This window comes from Eptatretus burgeri, chromosome 15 (genome assembly GCF_056783735.1).
Source record: "Eptatretus burgeri isolate ZD-2024b chromosome 15, Ebu_testis_v1, whole genome shotgun sequence".
Taxonomy (NCBI): domain Eukaryota; kingdom Metazoa; phylum Chordata; class Myxini; order Myxiniformes; family Myxinidae; genus Eptatretus; species Eptatretus burgeri.
In genome coordinates, this window is record NC_140975.1 from 41,002,924 (window position 1) to 41,020,871 (window position 17,948).

The window sequence follows — 17,948 nt, forward strand, 5'->3', positions numbered from 1 at the left end:
CAGCAGAAAGGGAGGTGATTAGATTGAGGAAGTCTACCTACTTCTTCTTTCGCATGCAGCACAAGGCTGTGGGGCAGCATAATTGTCTGAGGCACGGCACGGTTGTTCTGCTGATCCAATGCCCTTTGTAGGTTAGACCAGGAATTTGTAATTTGTTCAGGATGATGGCAATAGCTCACCTATTCTTCGCGAGGACACGGTGGGATTTTAACATCCACCAACTCAGGCTGGCAGATGGGACACCCAGTTTAATGTCCATCCAATGGACGGCACTGCACAATGATGAATCGCCTTGCCTATGATACACCAGGATGACAGTTTATGCCTGGGCCGATATTCAGATCCAGTCTAGACAGCTTAGCGGCTCGTGTGCATACCTCTAGGCCATCCTACCATCTTTATAGATACTTTAATGGATTGAACAAAAGATTGGCAGATGCAGTTTAACATAATAAAATGTAATGGGTTGGGGATGAGTAAGAATAATGAAAATAGGGATTACCTAACGCAAGGAGCAATCTTGCAGTGTGTCACATATAAGGATATGGGAGGTCAGCAGACAGCACAGTGCCAGGCAGCTGTAGGTAAGCTCATAGGGTTGTAAGTTGTCCTGCATTCGTAGGGGGACAGATTGTAAATGAAAAGAGGTAATTTTAACCTCATCTAGAATGAGGCCTCATCTCGAATATTGTGTTCAGTTTTGATCGTCATATCTGAGGAATGGCATAGCTGCCAAAGAAACGGTTCAGCGTCAAGCTAGTCGATTGATCCTGGAGCAAGTTAGACTAAGGTATGAGGAGTTGCTGAAGGAGACTTAAAGGTTTTATGAACAGATCAGATCTGGTAGGAGGTTAAGAAGTTTGATGTGCAGAAACAGTAGATTCCTAAAAAATTATTTTTTACCATATTCCGTTATTGTATTTAATGAAAGTCAGAAATATTAAAGGGTCGGTGGGTGGTGTTGGGGGAGAAATTAAATTGACGAATAGTGAACTCAACATTGTTATTTATTTTTATATTTTCCCTTAATTTGTGAATAGAATTGGACCTACGTGCTTATTGTGTCCTATTATTTATTATTCCAGACTCAATTCTTGTGGGTTGGGAGGAGGTGGAAGCTTGCTTTAGGACAATAACCTTATTTTTCTTTTTATGTGTTATCATGAATTCTACCAACTTTTAATTTTAAGTTTAAAATTGAAACCACTGTTTTTATACCTTTTATTTTCGTCTTTTTATCGATATTGTAGTTGTGTGTTGAATTGCTCTCGTTGTGCAATTTTGACAGTTTTATAATGTTTTTTTTGTTGAACTATTGCTATTGTTCTTTTTATTTCTTCATTTATGATTTTAATTGCACATGGAAATTAATTGTACAATATTATATCCGAAGATTGTGAGCTTCGTTTGACAGTGCAATTTTCCATTTTTGTGACCAAATAATAAATTTCCGTTATACATTAGAAAGGAGGCGGTTTCGAGGAGATATGAGGAGTTATTTAAGATAATGAAAGGTATAAATAAAGTAAGTGCAGAGGAGTTTTTCAGCAGAGTAGACAGTGATAGGACCAGGTGCCATAACCTGAGAGTAAAGAAGAGGAGAGTTAAGATGGGAGTAGGTTTTTCACTCAGAGAGTAGTTAATGTATGGAATGGTCTCAATGGAAAGGTAGTGGCAGCAGAAACAGTAGATACGTTTAAAATGGAACGATATAGGTACCTATAAGCATCGGTGTCTTTCATGAAGAGTAGGTGAGCTATTGTCGACACCATGAACAAATTCCAAATTCCTGCCCTAACAAGCAGAGGGAACTGCATCACCGGCACAGACACACTCTCAGCCAATGATGCTACCCGCAGTCTTGTGCTGCATACGACGACAAAAAAAAAAAAATAAATAAAGAAGAATATAAATACTTCTCATGAAAAAAAAAATGTTTGTATTTATGGCACCTTCCCCCTCACCTCATTGAGATTGGATTTGTGGCCTGAGATAGATTTGTTTGGTCTGGTGTTGGTGTAGCATAAGCATGATGAGCAGAATGGCCTCCTGATGCATCAAAGTTCCTTGTAATTCCTTTTGATTTGGTGGCTCTTAAGGCTCCAATGATTTGGAGGATTCTGGATCCCAGGAAAACCTACCTGTAGAATAACAAGGCATGAGACAATGGCATAATAACATATGACTGCTCCAGAGCAAGTATCACATCCCACATAAATGTCGTTTGGTGACATTTGAAGTTGAACATTTGTAAAGACCTATATTGCATCAAATGTTTTAAGGGAAACCAAAATCAAGTTTCAAAAAGTGCGAATTGCTGCATCTCATCGATCATTCTGTTTCACTTTACCTCCTTATATGCAAAGAAACCCCCCCCCCCACTATTTAGCAGCAAATACAACTTTGTGAAGTTCCCAGTAATTATTGTTAAGGTAGCCACAGCTTGTCTTTGTAGACCTCTGATTGGCTGAGAAAGGCATGTGATGGTTCAAAAAGCCAAATTGGATCATTATTGCCTTTTGGATGCAATACAAGTTTGCAAACGCTGCTATAAGTATTTCCATTGTATTTTATTGGTGGGCATTAAGCCATCTGCCCTGTTTACATTGTAAATGTTAAAGATTCCCTGGAGTAGACTGGATTGAAAATAGCACTTAAATCATTTGTAGGATCAGGCCTTTGAGCTTCTACGCTGGCCAAATTAGCAACTCTCCATAAAATAATAATAATAATAATAACAATAATAATTAATAATCATTACACATTAATAATAAGAGCTCCTTTACAATGAACTTTGACACAGGAGGAGGCCATTCGGCCCATCAAAGCCTGCACTATTATTACCAACTTATGGCTATTTGTCCATGTTCTGTCCATTTGTCCTTTTTTTTTTGTTTTAATGCCAAGCATCGAGTAATGAAGCAGCACGTACCATTTTTGAAATCCTTGGTATGATTCAGCTGGGGTTTGAACCACCGACCTCCCAGACTTAGAGTGAACGCTCTAGCCATTACTCAACTGAGGCCGAGCAAACCATTACACCACCGAAATTGACTGACAACCTTGCATCATGAAGATCCTGACTAGTCTATAACCATTTCGCCAGATGTACAAAGCTCTAACAAATGAGTATCCAATGGAAAATTGTTTATTTTAATATAGCCATCAAGGCTCACAGAAGAGCAGTAGAGAGCAAAGGGTTAACAGACAAAATGTGTCTGGGAGGGGGAACAAAACTGTCTATGGTAATTTGATTATATCGGATTCTGATGATGTGAAAATCGTCACTTCTCACTAATTCTGAAAAAAAATTAATGGGAAAATGTGCATCCTGAAGATAGACACACTCTTGAGTACGGAGTTCTTTTGATAACGTCCCTAAACTCTCTGTGACATCACTTGGTTTCATGCAACCAGTAACCAGGACAGTGGGATGGGATTGCATTGAGCTTCAACCATTGCACACTCGAATGTGCCTATAGTAACAATTTTATAAATCTCACGTTTTGGGAAAGATGGAGGACTCAACTTTGATAAAACAAAAACAACTGACCCATGCCTCCATTTAGTGACTGCAGAAAGTTGTAAGACTGAAGATGCTGTCAACCAACAATATAAGGGTGAGAAAAATATCTTCGACAAGAAACAAGAGTGAGTTTTCCAAATGCACTGATATATATATATATATATATATATATATATATATATATATATATATATATATATATATATATATATATATATATATATATATATATATAGTTACAGATTTCAGAATCCGGTCTGGTGAATGCATCCACACATCCAGGTCCTCAGACAGTTATTTCCTTAAATGCATGTTCAGATTAGCCCCATCCCCATGTCGAATGGGATCTTAAATGTGATGCGTTGAGAAGGGTAAAGGATAGATCCCCTCTCTTATGGGAATCTTTTTTCTTTACAACAGACACGTTTACACACATTTCTTTCACGAGCTCTGAAGCCCACCCCCCATTCTTCCTCAGCAACAATCTTTCGTGAGCTCCGACACCAGCCTTTTTTGAGAGTGCATGGGTCGCCATGGTAACCTTGCGCCAGTGGGGCGGGGTGAGCTTGGGGCAGACTGCACCCGTGGAGACGGCTCGGAGATATAAAACAAACGGGAGGTACGTTCTGTGAGGAGAAAAGCGTGAGGAGAAAAAGCAAAAGAGAAAAAAAAGAAAAAGCGAAAGGAGAGAGGAAAAAGCAAAGGGCGAGAGAAGCGAGAAGAAAGCGGGTGTCTGACCAGCGCCAACAACGAGACAATTCGTCCTTCCCAGTGCTTCGGCAAGCGAGCATGTGGTGCGCGTGTGGGTGTCTGACCAGCGCCAATAACGAGACAATTTGTCCTTCCCAGTGCTTGGGCAAGTGAGCGTGTGGTGCGCGTGTGGGTGTCTGACTAGCGCCAACAACGAGACAATTCGTCCTTCCGAGTGCTTCGACAAGCAAGCGTGTGGGTGTGAGCAGCGCCGCCAACATGTGAGGCACGGGTCGGTCACCAACAACACCAGGGTCTAAACCCGCGATGGACGATCCCGGTGCCCTCCAGACTTCAACTGACATTCAAGGCTGCCCCGTGAGAGGGTGCATGGCGGAGCTGGGTGCTGGCGACGGACGTGATATGCACACACGCATTTCAGGACGTTTTCGCTTCACGGACGACTTTCTGGTGAGCGAGACGATTCCTCACCCTCCCCCTGAATAATCTGTTGGGTACCCTTGTCTGTGTTTAGCTGTAAGTAAGTCAACCCCGATAAGCATCTGCTCTTTGACTTTTTCCTGGCAATTTGATTGATTTTGCTTTGAAATTCATTCTTTATTTACCTCAGCAAATAAAAAGTTATTTTTATTCATTTATTTTGTTATTAATAAATTATTTGTCGATTTCCAACCTGTCCGTGTTTGTCCTTTCCTTCCATTGGTCGAGCATTGTCCGAACTGAGATAGACTGGGAGGTAATTACCACAGATTTGACCAAGAATCGTCGGCACGCACCAGCGGTTACAACACTCGGCCACCCTAATTAAAATCTAATCGAGATAACATTGGTGCTTTGCCAAGGGCGCGCTCCCCGCTCAGGTAGCCATGTGATCTCCAGTTAAATGGAATAATTAGACGGTGGACACTGGAACTCGTGGTTGACTGGGTGGCGTTCGTGGTTCTAAAACAACCCACCGTACCGCAATGTTAATTGTGAGCGGTGGCCCCCAGGTCCGGCTCTTCCGAGGACAACCGGGGATTCATCCCCCTGAGTGACAAGTTGGTGTTTCGGTACACGTGGCCACAACAATATATATATATATATATATATATATATGTGTATATGTATATATATATATATATGTATATGTATATATATATATATATATATATATATATATATATATATATATATATATATATATATATATATATATATATATACGAGGTGTGTTCAAAAAGTATCCAACCTTAATTTTTGTGCGTAGACAAATGAAGCTAAGGAGGCGGTGGTTTGGTGCATGTATGTAGGCGATCCTAATCCATATGAGTGAATATTTTCCCGCCTGCAGAAGCTGTCAGTTGCCGACAGACCGCCGATGAGTGAGGAAGTGTTAGTGAGCGCCGTCGGATTTCCGTCTTTGACAAAATGACGGATCACTGTGGTCTCATCGCCAGTGATCACTGTGTTGAAGAAGTTGGGATCGCTGTTCACAGTCTCCAGCATGTCCTGTGCGATCTCCAAACAGAGTTGCTTCTGCTCGATCGTTAGCAGCTTTGGCACGAACTTCACTGAGATTCTTCTTAAGCCCAAATCCTCAGTCACAATGGAATGAACGGATCCAATGCTAACGCCCGCCTCGTCTGCAAGTTCTCTGATCGTGATTCGACGATCCTGCATCAGCAGGGTCCTCACTTGGTCAATGACGATCTCATTTCGGTATGTTGAGGGCCTACCAGAACGTGCTTCACTTTCCACTGATGTGCGACCATCTTTGAAACGGTTGTACCACTCTTTTATTGTGTGGTGCCCATTGCTTAGTTCCCGAAGGCCTGTTGAATCTTGCGGATCGTTTCCACTTGGGAATCGCCAAGCTTTACACAAAATTTGATGCAGTAGCATTGTTCAAGTTTTTTTCCGTCATTTTGTCAAAAACGAAAATCTAACGGCGCTCACTTACACTTCCTCACTCATCGGCGGTCTGTCGGCGACTGACAGCTTCTGCAGGCGGGAAAATATTCACGCATACGGATTAGGATCGCCTACATACGTGCAGCAAACCACGCCTCCCTAGCTTCATTTGTTTACGCATGAAAAATTAAGGTTGGATACTTTTTGAACACACCTTATATGTATATGTATATATATATATATATATATATATATATATATATATATATATATATATATATATATATATATATATATATATATATATATATATATATATATGTATATTCTCTACTCAGCTTTGTCAGGAAGACCCGTTCTTTATTGATTTGACACATGGTGTAGTTTAAGCCGCACCACTTGACCTCTGCCTCGTCAACTGTAACAGAAAGTTGTGCTTTTCCATAAAAGTTGTTCACCAGAGATGCAGTGGGTGCCAGGCAGAGTAACATCAGGTTCAAAGAGTAATGATATAACATTGTCCAAGCTGGTCTTGGTAAATCTACACTGACATGACCCTGTCAAAATAGTTTGATTTCCTCGAGCTTTTACTGCAGGTGAAATGTATTACGGTTGTCCTTACACTTTATGCTTTGACATCTCCGAACGGCTCTGACATCGTGGAAGGTTGTAAAGGTGGACAGAAAGTCCAATATCATGGGAGTTAAGGTTTGTGTGTCCTTTTAAAAAACCATTGTGAATACACTTCACATGATCAGATCTTGACTTTGTAAGATTAAAACATCCCACTTTACATAAAATTTACATTTCATCCATATCCTCTTAGTCGTCATTTCTACCCTTCTGGGGTGGGGTAGAGGAGGACACCAGAGCACCCATGACTGGTGGTGAATGTTTCAAGATGAGCATTTACCCAGGACAGACACTAGACTCCTGGACACTACGACTACTACAACTACTACTTCAACTTCATGATGTACCATACTCTGAACAGTGTTGGTGCTTCTGGAGCAGTTTCTTGGCAAGCATGATCCTGGGTGGTTTACCATTGCCTTCCCAGACTACTACTACTACTACTACTACTACTACTACTACTACTACTACTACTACTACTACTACTACTACTACTACTACTACTACTACTACTACTACTGCTTCTTCTCGAAAAGACCTAATTATTCCAACTTTCTTGTGAGGTCGGCCGGGGAACCCTTTTGGCCCAAGTCTTTCATGAGTAATCTGGGCAGAGCTGACTTTCGACTGAAGATAACAGGAATTTGTAACTTGTTTAGAGTGCCGGCGATGGTCACATTCTCTCCATGAAAGACATCATAATTTAACATCCATCAACTAGTATGCCTGGTGTTGGCTTAATGGTTAGGGTGGTGGACTTGGGATCCTAGTGTCCTGAGTTCAAATCCTGCTTGGCTGTTGAATTAATATGAGGTGGGATTGACTCAGCCTCTCATCCTTATGAGGTCTGCAAAATGAGTACCAACTTGCTGGGATGATTGATCCATTCGAATATGCTGTGTTGGAGTGGTGACCTGTCCAGGATTGTGCCGGATAGCCCAGGAGACTGCATCAGCAGCACCCATGCTCTGTACAGAGGATGGTCCCAATGGATGGATCAACGAGTGTCAGTAGATGGGATGCCCAGTTTAATGTCCATCCAAGGAATGGCACACACATGGCTGCATCACCCTGCCTCCAAAACACCAGGATGACAGTTTATAGCTGGGATGGGATTCAAACCCAGACTAGGTAGCTAAGTCGTGAGTTTGCATCCTCCAGGGAGTCTAAGCTGTTCTGCCAGCCCAGCAGACATACTTGACAGACTGGTGAATTCCATCATAGGATGCTGCTCCAGCTCTCAACAGAGATCAGAATATTTAATTTAGTCAAGATTTCACCACACAATGTCCTCCTCTTGCAGAAACCTGTAATGTTCACAAGCGGATACTTGCAGGTGGAGGTGGCACAGTTGGCTTGATGTCCCTTCAATCTCATTTAATTAATCCTACACCACATATTATTTTCACCAATACACATGACCCAAAGGCGACCTGTTTGAAAGATTCCAATAGATCTTTTGAGAGAGACAGAGAGAGAAAGAGAGAAAGAGAGGGAGAGAGGGAGAGAGGGAGAGAGGGAGAGAGGGAGAGAGGGAGAGAGGGAGAGAGGGAGAGAGGGAGAGATGGAGAGAGGGAGAGAGAGAGAGAGAGAGAGAGAGAGAGAGAGAGAGAGAGAGAGAGAGAGAGAGAGAGAGAGAGAGAGAGAGAGAGAGAGAGAGATATATATATATATATATATATATATATATATATATATATATATATATATATATATATATATATATATACATACACTTTGTGAAGCTTTCTAACCACTGACTCACCACTCACTCACTCAATGACTCACGGACTGAAATTAAAGATCGATACCTTCTGGGCAACATACAAAGCTGAGATTTTGCTTGCCGATGAACATCGATGCCGGAACATACACACACACACACACACACACACACACACACACACACACACACACACACACACACACACACACACACACACACACACACACACACACACACACATATATATATATATATATATATATATATATATATATATATATATATATATATATATATATACATATTGTTACAGGTGCGTCAGCCAGGTCATAAGGGGCTTCATGAAAACGCTTCCCGATCTTTGATCCTGAATCCGGTGAGCTGCAGATAACTCTGCAGCATGACGAGTTTGCTAGCAACCATGGACACCATCTGAGATGACTAATTTCGGTGGGGTCTTCACGTCCAATTCCTCTGTTAACTTCCCAGCAAATTAATCCCCCCAGAATGGGAACTGTGCTCTTGGGCCCCACTACCATAAATCAAGAACGGCCGAGCGATACCTTGAAGTGGGATGTCACCTTGCATGACCATCTTGAAACAGCGGGGCAAATGTCCCATCCACTATTTACATACTCTGTCTAACCAATGGAGAAAGACATCATTGGGCAGATTGGAAATGGTTGGTCATGTTTAGTAAAAGGCAAGTATTTACAGGCAAAATGTCATTTACAGAGCAAAATCAGTGTTACAAATAAATAACCTTCAACACACAAGCCCCTTGGTCATTAATCTTACCACGTATCAACACTCCTCAATCCTCAATCTCCTCAATCATTCTGGGAAGCATGATAAGCATGGGTGATAGACAGATAAAGTGAAGTTGGTGTGATATGGTGTACATGAGCCCAGCCTCGCCCGTACATGAGGCGGATGGCTCACATGTAATAAAGAAGTTGTATGGTGGGGGTGATTGAGAAGTGCAGGTGGGAGATGCGGTATATGTGGGTATGTGTAATGCAAGCTCTGAAAAGAACTGTTGTGGACTCAGTTAATGCTCCACAACAGTCAAGTCAATGAAGTGTGTGCACTGAAAGACAAATACACTACATGGCCAAAAGTAAGTGGACACACCTTCTAATTAGTGAATTCAGCTATTTCAGCCACACCCATTGCTGACAGGTGTATAAAATCAACCATACAGCCATACAATCTCCATCGAGAAACATTGGCAGTAGAATGGGCCATACTGAAGAGCCCAGTGACTTTCAAGGTGGCACCGTCATAGGATGCAACCTTTCCAACAAGTCAGTTCATCAAATTTCTGCCCTGCTCAAGCTGCCCTGGGCAACTGTAAGTGCTGTTATTGTGAAGTGGAAATGTCTATGAGCAACAACAGCTCAGCCGTGAAGTGGTAGGCCCCAAAAGCTCACAGAACGGGATCGCCAAGTGCTGAAGCATGCAGCACAGAAAAATCGTCTGTTGTCAGTCGCAACATTCACAACCGAATTCCAAACTGCCTCTGGAAGCAATGTCAGCACAAACACTGTTCATCGAGAGGTTCAAGAAACGGGTTTCCATGGCTGAGCAGCTGCACACAAGCCTACGATCACCATTCACAATACCAAGCGTGGCCTGGAGTGGTGTAAAGTTCACCGCCATTGGACTCTGAAGTAGTGGAAACGCATTCTCTGGAGTGATGAATCACGCTTCACCATCTGGCAGTCCAACGGATGAATTTGGGTTTGGCAGATGCCAGGAGAACGCTACATGCCCGAATGCATAGTGCCAAATGCAAAGTTTGCTGGAGGAGGAATAAAGGTCTGGGGCTGTTTTTCATGGTTCGGTCTAGGCCCCTTAGTTCCACTAAAGGGAAATCTTAATGCTACAGCACACAATGACATTCTAGACAATTCTGTGCTTCCAACTTTGTGACTACAGTTTGGGGAAGGCCCTTTCCTGTTTCCTCATGATGTATGGAAGCGAGATCCATGCAGAAATGGTTTGTCGAGATTGGTGTGAAAGAACTTGACTGGCCTACACAGAGCCTTGACCCCAACTCCATCAAGCACCTTTGGGAAGAATTGAAACGCCAAGTGTGAGTCAGGCCTAATCACCCAACATCAGTGCATGACCTCACTAATGCCCTTGTGGCTGAATGGAAGCAAATTCCCACAGCAATGTTCCAACATCTAGTGGAAAGCCTTCCCAGAAGAGTGGAGGCTGTTATAGCAGTAAAGGGGGGACCAACTCCATAGTCATGCCCATGATTTTGGAATGAGATGTTGGACAAGCAGGTGTTCCCATACTTTTGGTGATGTCGTGTATATAAGGTGCATGTGTAAAAGACGTGTAAGGAGAGAAGTCAGTTCTGAGAACATTTGGTCAGGAAGGAGGCAGTCATCATGCTTGGAAATCTGCGGCTCTATTCTCGTTCCGCCTGGTACTTCTCAGCGTTGCGTTTTGCCTGGTACTTTTCACCGTTGAATTCTCCTAAGTGCCTGGCGTGGTTCACCTTGACTCGTTGAACTGATGCTGTGCACTGATGCTTGGGAATGACACTTGGAAATGCCACTCTCTGGACTCAGTTTGACTCTCTTCTCACTCAGAACTAAACTCCAACTCTTTTAGAACTGGAATGCTCTATCTCTATCTCTATCTCTCACAGAGCTAGCTGGTTATGAACTGCGCTACTGGGGGGATCTTATTGTCCACATCTGTTGCCAATCACGTCCGCTTTTTGGCATCCTGCCACACTGAATAGCTGGCACGCTGTGATCCAGCTATTTTGATTTGTCACCACAGCGTGATGAGCAGGGCTGCTGCTTGGTTCGGTGAAACAATGAGGACAGAGTGAGTGGAAGGACTGTACAGTGCTTCTGTTGCCCACGCAAATGCCCACCCACTGTGATTGCTCTCAACCTCGCTTAAGCGATCAAAGCACTCGATTTGCCACTTAGATGGTCGAAGCACTGGTCAAATGAATTTATGTTGGAGAAATTTCTTGAGAATGTAGTTTGAGAATGGAGTTCTAGTTCTAGTATGGTTCCAGTATATAGAATGAGGTTCGAGCAGGGAGTTGGAGAATGAGTAAGAAAACAATGGAGATAGTTCAAACTACATTCACCACGCATCTTTCTCTTCCACTGATACAAGGGGAGAGCTAATCTTACTAAACAAAATACTACGGATGGATCAAAACTTTATGTGTTGGATGTAACTCCCCGGGGTCTTCCAGAATCGCAACAAAAAATATATATATATATACCTGATTGTTTTCCATATGTTCTGCTTCTCTGCTTACCACAATATTTAACTATAACGGCACTCAGAAGAGCACATATCTCTGTCGGGCTGAAAAGTTTACATTTTGTATCCCACTGATAGGCCGGATCTGAATTTGGACCTGAACCAAAATCCAATCGGCTTGTTCTTATCATCTTACCCAACTCTTCCACCAAGTTTCATCAGAATCCGTCCACAACTTGTTGAGATATAATGCTATATGAGGTCCGTCTAAAAAGTAATGGGAATGACTTCACAGAAATTTTATTCCAAAAAATATATTGAAATCACAGCTTGTCCCCTTCAAAATCGTTTCCCTCCAGTCTCACACACTTGTCTATCCTCTTTTTCCACACTTCGATGCACCCCAGAAAGGCGTCTTCTGGAATCTTCCGGAGCTCCGTCGTCACTGCCCTTTTGATGGCCTCCACATCAGGAAATGGGGTCCCCTTGATCACCCCCTTGAGCTTGGGGAATAGGAAAAAATCACAAGGGGCCAAGTCTGGCGAATACGGGGGTTGCTCCAGAGTTGGCACGTTCCTCTTCACCCGAAACTGTCGGATGCTCAGGGCACTGTGAGCAAGGGCGTTGTCATCGTGGAGCACCCAGGCATTGTTCTCCCACAGATCACTCCTCTTGTCCCGGACTGATCTCATGAGGTGCCGGAGGATCTCCTTGTACACGTATTGATCCACTGTTTGGCCCTGTGGTAGAAACTCGAAGTGGACGATGCCCTTGATGTCAAAAACACGCGATGAGCATCACCTTGACCTTCGACTTCCTTACTTTCTTTGGTCTTGGTGATGCCAGACTTTTCCACTGACGACTCTGCCGTTTGGTCTCGGGCTCGTATTCGAATATCCATGATTCATCGCCAGTAATGACTCTCCCGAGCAGGTCTGAATCGTCCTCGAGACGCTCGATAATGTCTTGACAGACAGTGACTCTTTGCTGTTTCTGGTCCTCGGACAACAGCTTGGGGACCATCTTTGTGCATACCTTGCGCATTTCGAGATTTTCAGTGATCATGCTCCAGACAGTGTCCTTGTTGATAATAAGTTCCTCAGCAATCATCCACACCGTGAGTCGACGGTCTGTGCGCACCATCTGCTTCACACACTCGATGTTGTCCGCCGTTCTGCTCGTTGAAGGTTTTCCAGACCATGGATCGTCTTCAACCTCCTCTCGTCCCTCTTTGAACCTCTTGTGCCATTCAAATGCACGTGTACGTGACATCGTTTCTTCCCCGTAGACTTTCTGCAGCATTGCGAAGGATTTGGAATGTGTTTTGCCAAGCTTGGCAAGAAACTTCAGATTGGCTCTCTGCTCACAACTCATTGTGCGACGACTCAGACTGGACAACGTGTAAAGAAATCACACAATGAGTGCAGTCAACCATCACCAATCATATATATTGTTGGAATGTTGCGAAAGACTGTGACGCAACCCGTTCATTCAAGTTGTGTAAGTGGAACACACAGCAGGCTCAGTCTCGTTACTTTTTAGACAGACCTCGTATATCGTTTTTGGTGTTATCTCTCAATGGTAAAGAATCACTTTTGAACTTTTAATATCCAAATCTGGATCTTCACCAAAATCTATTCAATTCGCCCTTGTCACACACCCAACCTATCCTCCAAGTTTCATCCAAATCCATCCACAACTTTTTGAGATATCCTGCTCACAAGCAAACAGACAGACAAACATGGATGAAAATGCAACCTGTCTGGACCGTCCACCTTCAGTGGTGGAGGTAAAAATTTGAAAAAATTCCAGTATCTGGTTCTGGATCATCACCAAAATCTAATCAGTTCGTCCTCGTCATTCATCCAACATGTCCACCAAATTTTGACCGAATCCGTCCACCACTTTTTGAGATATCCTGCTCACAAACAAACCAGGAGTGAAAAATATAACGTCCGTTCACTTTCGCTGGCGATGGTAATCATTCAAAGTGAGTAAGCAATTCATCTGTAATGTGAAATTTCCTTTCTTTGAACTCGTCAATTTCCATTCGAATAGTGCTTTCAACTTCAAATCCAGTTACCTTGAACTGAAGTCGTTGACTCAGTCGGTCGTTCCTTCCGTGGCAAGAAAATGGAATCGCTCTGATCTCTGACTCGATGATTTTGATGTCGGACAAGGCCTAAAATATTTCACAAACACCTTGACAGCACGTGCTGGGTATTGTTTGTGAACTAAATCGAAAGAAGAATACCGTCATGTCAATTTCCTTGTTTCAAAGGAGAAAACATTAATTTCGCTGATGAAAACAAGGGGGAAGAAAGGCTTTGGCTGCCTGATGTAGTGAACAGTGCCTTACGGGAAGATTAACCGAAGGAATTCTAAATGCCAATTAGATATTCTTAATTATCAACTACTAGTGCGGGCCCGTACGTACGTGGCCGTATGTGTAAAAAAAACAAAAACTTTCAAACAACAACAACCACACAGGCCGTTCCTTCGCTCTCACGTGCCCGTACGTGCATGGTCGTACGTGCAAAATAAATAAATAAATAGAATTGTGACGGCAATTGTGACGTCATAGCACCGTGTCCTGTCATTGGTTTGGTCAATAAATGGCCATAACTTGGGAAACACTTGTCCGATTAATATAAAACCTTGAAAAGGCACATCCACAGGGCCCCAGCAATATACCTGGCAAGTTTCAATTAGATCGGACCAGTGGTTGTCGAAAAACAGCGGTTACAGACAGACAGACAGACCACACAGAGATTGCTGGAATTATAGATAGATAATTAAACAAACATTCAAAATAAATGGTTCCAATGCGGCTAATTTCGGCGGGAATTTGTAATTTGTTCCGAGTGCCGGTGATAACTCGCCTATTCTTCACGAAGGACACCACGTGAGGTCTTTAACATCCACCGACGAATGCTGGCAGACGAGACAGCCGGCTTAACGTTCTTTCGACGGACGGCGCACTTTCTATCGACACGCTCTGCTTGGGAAGACTCTCCCAGTCAGTTTGCGGACAAGTCGGAAATTGAACCAAATCGAGAGCGCAGATGTCGGTGGTGTGCTCCACCAGCACCATTTTGTCGGATTGCTGACGCCTGGTCTCCATGGAAACGGTGTTGTCTTAATGTCCATTGCCGTCACCTTTTCCTATCACGTGACCCGACACCGGTCTTTAATTGCATCGTTCGCTGTTGCTATTAAAAGACTGAATATTAATTTCAGACAGGAAATGTGTGACGGGAAGAATTGAACCTGGTTAAAACGAGATACAAGGGGCTCAGTGAATGGTCGGTTTAAGACACTTCCGCCTGCGAGCACAAGATGGCGCCAAAATCCCCCCATCACATTTCCACAGGGCGCTCAAGGTCCGCCAACAACCCCCTTCTGGTAAAACTACCAAAATCACGAATCACTGCTCACCTTCACTCTTTCATTCCTCTTTTTTCCCGCCTTTGGAATAAACTACCTCACTCTGTTCAATCCCATTCTTCCCTCCAGGTCTTCAAAACAGCTGTTCACCACCACCTCTTATCATCCCCCATCCAAATCCTCGATCTTTTCTACCCCCGTTAATCCACCCAAGCCCACCTCCTTCAAATTCCCTGCTTTCCTTCCTGAAAGTCCCTGTAATGTCCATCTTGTATTCCCCATGTTTCCCCACCCCATCCCTCTCCATTACACAGATCTCCTAATGTCTCTGTTCCCCACTGTTTTGTCCTTCCCACTCCCTCCCCTCTTGTCTCATCCCCCCCCTTTGCTGTGCGTTCTGTGTTTGCTCTCATATGAGCCTCGACAAGGCAAACCAAAAAATAATAATAATAAGTGTTCGGGTTCTTCAGAAGTGACGAACAGGATCCGCTTTGTCTTATTGTGAAGCTCAAGTCACGGCTCCAAGATTAAATAATTCTTCATCAGCCTCGTGAGGTGAGGACTTGGGTCCCAAACCATCGTCCGACAATGATGTCGGTTTGAAACAGTTCAACGCGACGTCACGTGACCCTTTTGGGTGGCGCTTTGTGTGGTGATCTTGCTCCGTGATTATACGCGCATCTACGCCACGTCGCCGTACTTTGTGAGAATTTTTCTCACTTATAGTTATATAACCTGTTCGTGTGTGACTTGAGGTGTTTAAGTCCAATTACCCCGTAAGGTTGAAACTGCCTTCGGAAAAATCGAATTGGTAAACAAAGCGGTAATTTGATCCTCGTCCGTGTTTATAAATCTCTCGGTGATTCTGTTTTTACTTGATTTTTCGAAGTTTTAAACCGAATCCTGAAGGTCTTATGGATTAGCGAAGGTTTACGTCATTGACGTACACCATATTTGATGACGTAACATCGGCTCAAATTTGATGACACGCCATGATGCGACAACGTCCATGCACACGTGATGTACGGAATAACTGCAACCGGAAATACGATGCCCAAACGTGATGACGTCATCTAAAACCATGACAACGCGACGGCACCAAACCCTCCCCCCACCCCCACTCTAAAAACGTGATAGCGTGATCATAAACGCACCTCCCCCCAAAACAAACAACATGATTGTGCGCTTCAACGTGATGACGTCACGAAAGTTCCGTGACTGTCTCAAACAATGGGAAACAGACATTAGAAGATCTGTGTAATGGAGAGGGATGGGGTGAGGAAACATGGGGAATACAAGATGGACATTACAGGGACTTTCAGGAAGGAAAGCAGGGAATTTGAAGGAGGTGGGCTTGGGTGGATTAACGGGGGTAGAAAAGATCGAGGATTTGGATGGGGGAAGATAAGAGGTGGTGGTGAACAGCTGTTTTGAAGACCTGGAGGGAAGAATGGGAATGAAGAGAGTCTGTGAGTTTATTCCAAAGGCGGGAAAAAAGAGGAATGAAAGAGTGAAGGTGAGCAGTGATTCGTGATTTTGGTAGTTTTACCAGAAGGGGGTTGTTGGCGGACCTTGAGTGCCCTGCGGAAATATGGGGGGGGGCAGACCGGAGAGAAGATCGTAGAGGACAGAAAGACCACTGACCTGCCTGCGGTGAGAGAGTGAGAGACCCAAAGACTCAGCCTCATCGTGGGAGATGCCAATGATCCCCAATGCCTTGGTTTCCACAGCGTGAAGCTTTGTTTGTTCAACGTTTATATGAATATATTGCAGTGGACAGATTAAAATGCAGTGGACAGAATAAAATGCAGTGGACAGAATAAAAGGTAGTGGACAGAATAAAATGCAGTGGACACACTAAAATGTAGTGGACAGAATAAAATGCAGTGGCCAGAATAAGATGCAGTGGATAGAATAAAATGCAGTGGACACACTAAAATGCAGTGGACAGAATAAAATGTAGTGGACAGACTAAAATGCAGTGGACAGAATAAAATGTAGTGGACAGACTAAAATGTAGACAGAATAAAATGTAGTGGACAGACTAAAATGCAGTGGACAGAATAAAAGGTAGTGGACAGAATAAAATGCAGTGGACACACTAAAATGCAGTGGACAGGATAAAATGTAGTGGACAGACTAAAATGTGGACAGAATAAAATGTAGTGGACAGACTAAAATGCAGTGGACAGAATAAAATGCAGTGGACAGACTAAAATGTAGTGGACAGAATAAAATGCAGTGGCCAGAATAAGATGCAGTGGACACACTAAAATGTTGTGGACAGAATAAAATGCAGTGGACAGACTAAAATGCAGTGGACAGACTAAAATGTAGTGGACAGAATAAAATGCAGTGGAGAGAATAAAATGCAGTGGACAGACTAAAATGTAGTGGACACACTAAAATGTAGTGGACAGACTAAAATGCAGTGGACAGAAAAAAATGTAGTGGACAGAATAAAATGCAGTGGAGAGAATAAAATGCAGTGGACAGACTAAAATGTAGTGGACAGACTAAAATGTAGTGGACAGACTAAAATGTAGTGGACAGGATAAAATGTAGTGGACAGAAAAAAATGTTGACCTATAGTTATGGCCTGTTGGTTGTTTTTATTTTTGCTTTCTTTATTCAGGATTTTACAACACCTCCACACATCCACAGTGCAGGTAACCCAGCGATACATTGTTACCCTGGTGTTTTGGGTCTTCACAAACTTCACGAACACACACACACACACACACGTCTTCACAAACACACACAGGTCTTCACAAACCAGGATCGAAAACTCCATTGAAAGGGTTAAAACTGGTCTAGTTTTCC

General features: G+C 43.2%; 2 long non-coding RNA genes across 6 annotated transcripts in view; one reads left to right on the forward strand and one right to left on the reverse strand.

Moving 5' to 3' along the window:
• The window catches only part of LOC147012026 (uncharacterized), a 32,985-nt gene extending 17,600 nt beyond the window's left edge, over positions 1–15,385 (reverse strand). For 2 of the 4 annotated variants that reach the window (XR_015051890.1, XR_015051889.1), the window contains exons 1-4: positions 14,621–14,887; positions 1,965–2,141; positions 1,720–1,866; positions 503–610 (exon numbers count right to left, since the gene is read on the reverse strand). This is a non-coding gene — a long non-coding RNA (uncharacterized LOC147012026). Of the gene's footprint in view, positions 1–502; positions 611–1,719; positions 1,867–1,964; positions 2,142–13,821; positions 14,179–14,620; positions 14,888–15,176 lie in introns of those variants that run through there. The other 2 variants (XR_015051892.1, XR_015051891.1) reach the window with 2 other exon arrangements.
• A 1,008-nt stretch (positions 15,386–16,393) lies between these two features.
• LOC147012027 (uncharacterized) overlaps positions 16,394–17,948 on the forward strand; it is a 37,659-nt gene continuing 36,104 nt past the window's right edge. For both annotated transcript variants that reach the window (XR_015051893.1, XR_015051894.1), the window contains exon 1: positions 16,394–16,641. This is a non-coding gene — a long non-coding RNA (uncharacterized LOC147012027). The remainder of the gene's footprint in view (positions 16,642–17,948) is intronic.